At 40.0% G+C, this 6000-nt stretch overlaps 1 protein-coding gene across 2 annotated transcripts in view; it reads right to left on the reverse strand.

The window, feature by feature from the left end:
* Positions 1-6000, reverse strand: part of ZFAND3 (zinc finger AN1-type containing 3) — a 138700-nt gene that overhangs the window by 21904 nt on the left and 110796 nt on the right. The window lies entirely within an intron of this gene.

Here is a 6000-nt window from a genome sequence, read left to right on the forward strand (position 1 = left end):
GCAGACTGAAGCTGGGGTCACCACCAAGCAGTGTGCTACCTCCCATTCTATTGCATACACATGGTTTCTTAACAACCAACATGAGCATCAAGTAAAGGACAAATTATCTTTGTTCCCTATAAGAACCCCTCCTGCTGTCAATATTGAATATAAAATGAACTGATTAGCTTCCTTCCAGCCTTGGCTGGGTCATACAGAGATACATGTAGAGCACACACCATCCTAAACAATTGCAGGCTTCATCTGTTATCTCATTTAGTTTCTCCCATGCGCCGCCTTCAGTGTCCCCACGCAAACTGACCGAAGTGATGAAAAACAACTGAGCACAGGTTTGACCTATTTCCTCCCTGGGCAGGAGGAGGATTTTTCAGGCACAGCACATAAACTGTATCTCTCATGACTGAAGGCAGTACATGAAAGCACCATACCGTGCTTCCCTCTCTTTCCACATGGGTAACAATTTAAATGTAAATTAGTATACACCAACAATACAACCCCAAACAAAATATGTATCCAAGCAGCATCTGTACATACATCCTATGAATTCCAAATGTTCAGCCATTTTTGAAGTATTAGTCAGAATACTGTTTGCATTAATCACTTCATAAATTTCAGCTTTTAAGAAAATAGTGTGTGGAAAGCCTTTAGAAATTAAAGTTTACAACAGTCTTACTTCAGGTAGCGTAGTGCTGGTGTTTTTTTAGTATTTCCTTTTTTTTTTTTTTACAATGGAGAGTGTATTTTCCAGGGTTCTAGAGTAGCACATGGAATGTATATTACTGACAGAATTGTGAGATGTCCAAGCCTTGTTTTTGTGGCATGTCAGAGGCACCACATTTCAGTAGATCTACTGCTCCGCAGTCCAAGTCAGGTCAGCCTAGAAAAGAGATTTTCCCTTCCCAAATCTGTGCACAGCAGAATCAGTGGTGTATTTCTTTGTATTAAGAACTGCAAATAAATCTAATCCCAACTGTACTAAAAATTAAATTGTTTGTTGTAGTGCTGCAAGGAGCTGCTGAAAGATGTTACTGCAATCAGTCAGTATTCTACTGCATGACGGTGAGCAAGGAAAAAAAAACCCATTAGCTGAGTTAAATCCCTTTTGAACCAACATTAATCCAACAAATAACAGGCTAAATCTGTCTTTCTGGCAGGATGATAACCTATTGAACATGTCTGTACCATTATTCTAAGACTCCATTGCTCATGTCTGCTTTGTGCTGTCCTGGATTAGGCAGGAAAAGGTAACTGCCGTGGATACAACACTGTCCATAACCTTGTTATGTCAGCTATCTTACCTGAGCCACTGCTTATCAACATCATGGCTCTCCTTGAGTAAATACCTAAAGGAGTCAGACTTGGAATACCTGGCAGCTTCTCCCGTCGGGGACGCTCTCTTAACTTCCCCTGGTTCCTCACATGCAATACAGACTAATTCGCATTTCTTACCTGTGTTTCAGCCCTTATGTCACAGTGTTTTTCCAGTTGCTGTACTCCAATGTTACAGCCATTACAAATATACACCTTGCCTCACTGGGGCCTACTTTATTTCTGTCATACTGCTCTTAAAATATGCTGAAAATGTGCCTGGCTTTACAACAAGTACAAAGCCTCTGTATCTCACATTTCATAGAAGAGTGGACTGCTTTCTGCACTATATACAGGTGATAAGTTTCTATTAAGCTGCAATGATTTTATCTGACATGTGCCTAAAGACAGCCACCTTTTTGATCAGTGTCATAGATTACAATTTACACCTTACAAAATACATATATTAGGCCTAAACTAACATTCAGTACATAACGTACTCCACCTCTGCATGCTTGGCTGTGCAGGAGCCTTGGCAAGGAAAAGAAAGTGGTGCATAATGCATTAATACAGTTACGGAACAACTAGTCCTGTCTCTAAATCTCTGGAGAAAATGGTTCAAGGGAAAGACCCTCTGAACAGACTGCCTGACTCCCTGAACAGAGATCCCGACTCATACTCCAAGGTCAACAGTCCTGTCCCATGGACACTTGTTTTCAGAGTGCCTAGAACACCAGGCTAGCCTTGAGTGTATAAGGATGTCCCCTCCAACAGGCAGATTCTGTACTATGACCTGTCTTACTCAGCATTCAGTAAAACCTGCTCCAGTCCACCCTGTTGCCCCAGATGGAGATCTACATCATTTGCAGTTTATTCATTACTAAAGAAACAGATACACTGCCATTATGGAACAGCTGCCTCCACACATCTTTGCTTCTGGAAACATAAGCCATTCTGGTAGTTCTCAGAAGCAAAGATGCCATTCTGAATTAAGCCAATGGAAACCACAGTGGTCTGCTGATCCTGAAGTCCAAATAAGGGATTCATGGTATGAGACAACCAGTGTATAATAAGTTAATGAAACCATATGCCTTAATGAGAAAAATAGGTACCTCAAGTCAGGCTAGTAGTCCTACAAATGAAAATAATTAATTACACACTTCCTGTTAATTGGTAATGACTAACTGAATATCAACATGAGTTAGTCAATATCATACAAATTAGAGATATCTCATTTTTTACAATGCGTATCTTTCTGCCATAAACTAGAATACTTAGCACTGAGGTAAACTCAGCCTGGCTCTCAGGGACTGCACCATCTCTCTGATCACTGATTGCCCAGTGCCTTGAACATGAGTCCACAAGCTAATACTCATCACAAACCAGACCCACAGCACACATACTGCCATCTTTCCATGGGCAAGTACAATGAGCAAGGAGAAAGCACAGAGCAGAAACTGGACCTTTTAGAGTCAGACCTGCGTGCATTTCTTCCAGATCATGTTGCTTTTCATGATACTGACACAAGCAATACAGGACACAAAATACGTCTTCCAGCACCTGGAATCTTGCAACATTAAAGTTCAAAGATCTGACAGCAAAATGAAATTGTCATACATAGCTTTACTACCTGGAGTGCAGCTGAAAAAACCCCTAGGAATAAAGGCTGAAGTGCTGCAACTAGAATCAAGAGTAAATTCCCAGTATGAACCTTCAAACAACCAAAAAAGGCTACAGAGAAGAGGATTCTCTCAGCCAGTGACTGACAGTGGCTTTCCTCAGAAGGATGGTTCGTTCAACAATTACTACTTCTTTTGCTTCTAAAAAACATTTTCCATGCTCAACCTGCATTTTAGCATTACACCTAAACCAACAAATACCCAGCGTGAGAGAAAAACAAAAATGCTGTTCTTTTACCCACAGAAGTCAAAAACCATAAAACTTCTCTGTAAAAATGAACAATAAGGATGAGAAATCCCCAAAAATTCAGGAAGAAACTGCTCAGCAGAGTAACTGCCACTGACACTCTCCCACTGAAATTTTAATTCTGAGTTAAGAAACAAGTATTGTTCTAACTAGTATCTAATGGTGGAGATCCTTCTCATTGTGTATCAAACTCCCATTTGAAAGGAGAGAACAAAGTTCAGTTGGGCAAGGCTGAAACTGGAGGCTTGTCTGGAATCAACAAGTAGAGCAGTGTTCTTAAAACTATTATGTCATGGACAGAGACTCACATTTGTTCCTCACTGTCACTGTTCTCATCTTCATTACTCATGTTCTCCCCTCAAAATTTTTCAAATAAATGGTGCCTGAGCTGAATTCCACTGCCTTACTCTGCTGCCTTGGAGGAGTTTGCAGGCTGCATGCAGATGGCTTCAGTAACAATCATGATGGCTCTTCCATGGCATCTGGGGGGAGGGTGAGATGCTCTAGGCCCAACAGAGACATGGGCTAACAAAACTTAACAGGGAAGGAGGAAGGATGGAAGAGATGGGTGAAGAGTAATAAAAAGAGGATCTCTCCTCTGCTGCTGTTTGCTTCAAGAAGATGAATCTGTTTAATCTCTGGTTTCATGACAGCGTTTGAGGCACTCAGTCAGGTTTTTTTTCTTATCATCAAGAACCCATCACACAGATTGGCATTTATGATCTCAGCTGTCTGTGCAAACACCAGAACAAGCAGCCTTTAATGAACCCTCAAACATTACTGCCATCTCCTCTGAAACTATTTTAGAAGCAGCTTAAGCTGTTAAAACCTCTGTCCATGAAGAAACTTGGATGGTCACAGACAATAACTATGTAACAGGGATTAACTGAAATTTGAGCAGTAGCTTGTTGCCAATTTCTAGTTGTTGGGTTTTTTTGGTTTTTTGTTTTTTTTTTTTTGTTATTCATTATTCTGTTCTTAGATGAGGGATTACTTAACTCCCTGGCATGTTGATTATGCATTAGAAATTTCATCTAGAGAAAACTGCCTCTATACAAATCTTCCTTATCACATTTACCAGAATCATCATTTAAAATAATCTCTCTAGTTCAAATGAATCTAAAATTAACATAGTTGTTCCAAAACCCTTTTGCTTGTTGACTACTAATGAAGAAACCGAAATTCAAGATTAACACCTCATAAGACAAGTTTGACAACTGTGACCACCTCAATCCCTCCCTGTTGCTGTATAGTGCTGTGGAAAATGTTATTCTGAAACTCTGATATTTCATTGAAATGAACATCTTGTCTTCTCACACAATCGTGACTGCCTCTCCAGGCTGTGCACCTCTTTGGAAGCACCCACACTTATAAGAAATGCATTTCTTTTGTGAATTCACCTCAGGTTTTTTTTAAACACTACAGACAGATGTCTCAAAAATGTCTTACATAAGCCCTTTGGTAGTATTTAACCACACAATCTCTTTCTAGTATCATTGCTGGGCCCTTAGCATCATTATTTCACCGATTTATTTTTTTCCCCTCCATAGAGTTTAAAAGCAACTGCACTAAAACTCAATGTCCCTAAACAATGTTCCACATGGGAACAGTCTCTACAGAACTCACACCCCATCAGTCGCTTCTTCACCTCAGGAGGCTCTCCATGAAATCACACTGGAGACTATAAATAACACCCGTAAGTTGCATTACATAAGTTATTATTTCTCATCCATCACCACAACCATGCAACAGTAATTGTTTCCAGCTCTAATGAGTAAAAACAACCCACAATAACCCTCCAACTTTCAGCCTAGCTATTTGAGACACATAATTGGAAGAACTGCTGCAAGATGTTCCAAATGTGCATTACTGATATGCTTCGAACTCTTGACAGAAAAATTCACCTCACCCCTTTGCAACAGAGATAATAAAAAGGATTCTGTTACAGACAGTGAACAACCTGAAGTGTTGGATTTAATGAACAATAAAAAAAACCCAAACCAAAACACAAACCAAACAACAACAACAAAAAAACCAAAACAGAAAAAAAAAAAAAGGAACTTAGTATGTATACTGCTTTGGGTGTAAGTGGTATTTTTGAGTTCAACAATAGCATGGCTTCATTTCTCCAAAATGAGAGCTGGCACACATGGCATGTGTTGCTAGGAAAGAGGATATACATATACGTGTATGTATGTATGTGACTGAATGAGTATTAATTATTATGATTTCAGGAAAACAGAGAAGTGTAGGGGCATAACCATACATACATTTTGGGTAACATTCCACTTGAACATAAGAAAATGCTTTTTCACTGGGGGGGGGGACGGACCTGACACTGGCACAAGCTCCCCCAGTGGGTTTGTGGAAGCTCCATCCTTGCAGGTACTAAAAACCTGACTGGACACGGCCCCCAGCCTGCTCTAGGTGACTCTGCTCTGAGTAAGGAGGTTGGATCAGTCTCCTGACCTCTCTCCCACCCTCAGCCTTTCTTAACTCTAAGAAAGTTAGAGTTTGTGGATAGGAAGATAAAATTTAAAAATTATATACTAATTCTTTCCCAGCATTCACGTCTTTTGTTCTCTAAACCTGTATTGTCAGTACTATCACCTGTCAAAAAGGAAGTGTACTGTGCTGCACTGTAACCTAATGAGGCTATCTCCCATCTCTAATGAAACAGAAGCGACTAATTTAATGCATGTCGAAAATGTATGACAAATAGCGAACTACATAGGCTCCTGCATGCATTTCAGCTAAGCTATAATT

Source organism: Corvus brachyrhynchos, unplaced genomic scaffold, assembly GCF_000691975.1.
Source record: "Corvus brachyrhynchos isolate BGI_N302 unplaced genomic scaffold, ASM69197v1 scaffold188, whole genome shotgun sequence".
Classification (NCBI taxonomy): Eukaryota; Metazoa; Chordata; class Aves; order Passeriformes; family Corvidae; genus Corvus; species Corvus brachyrhynchos.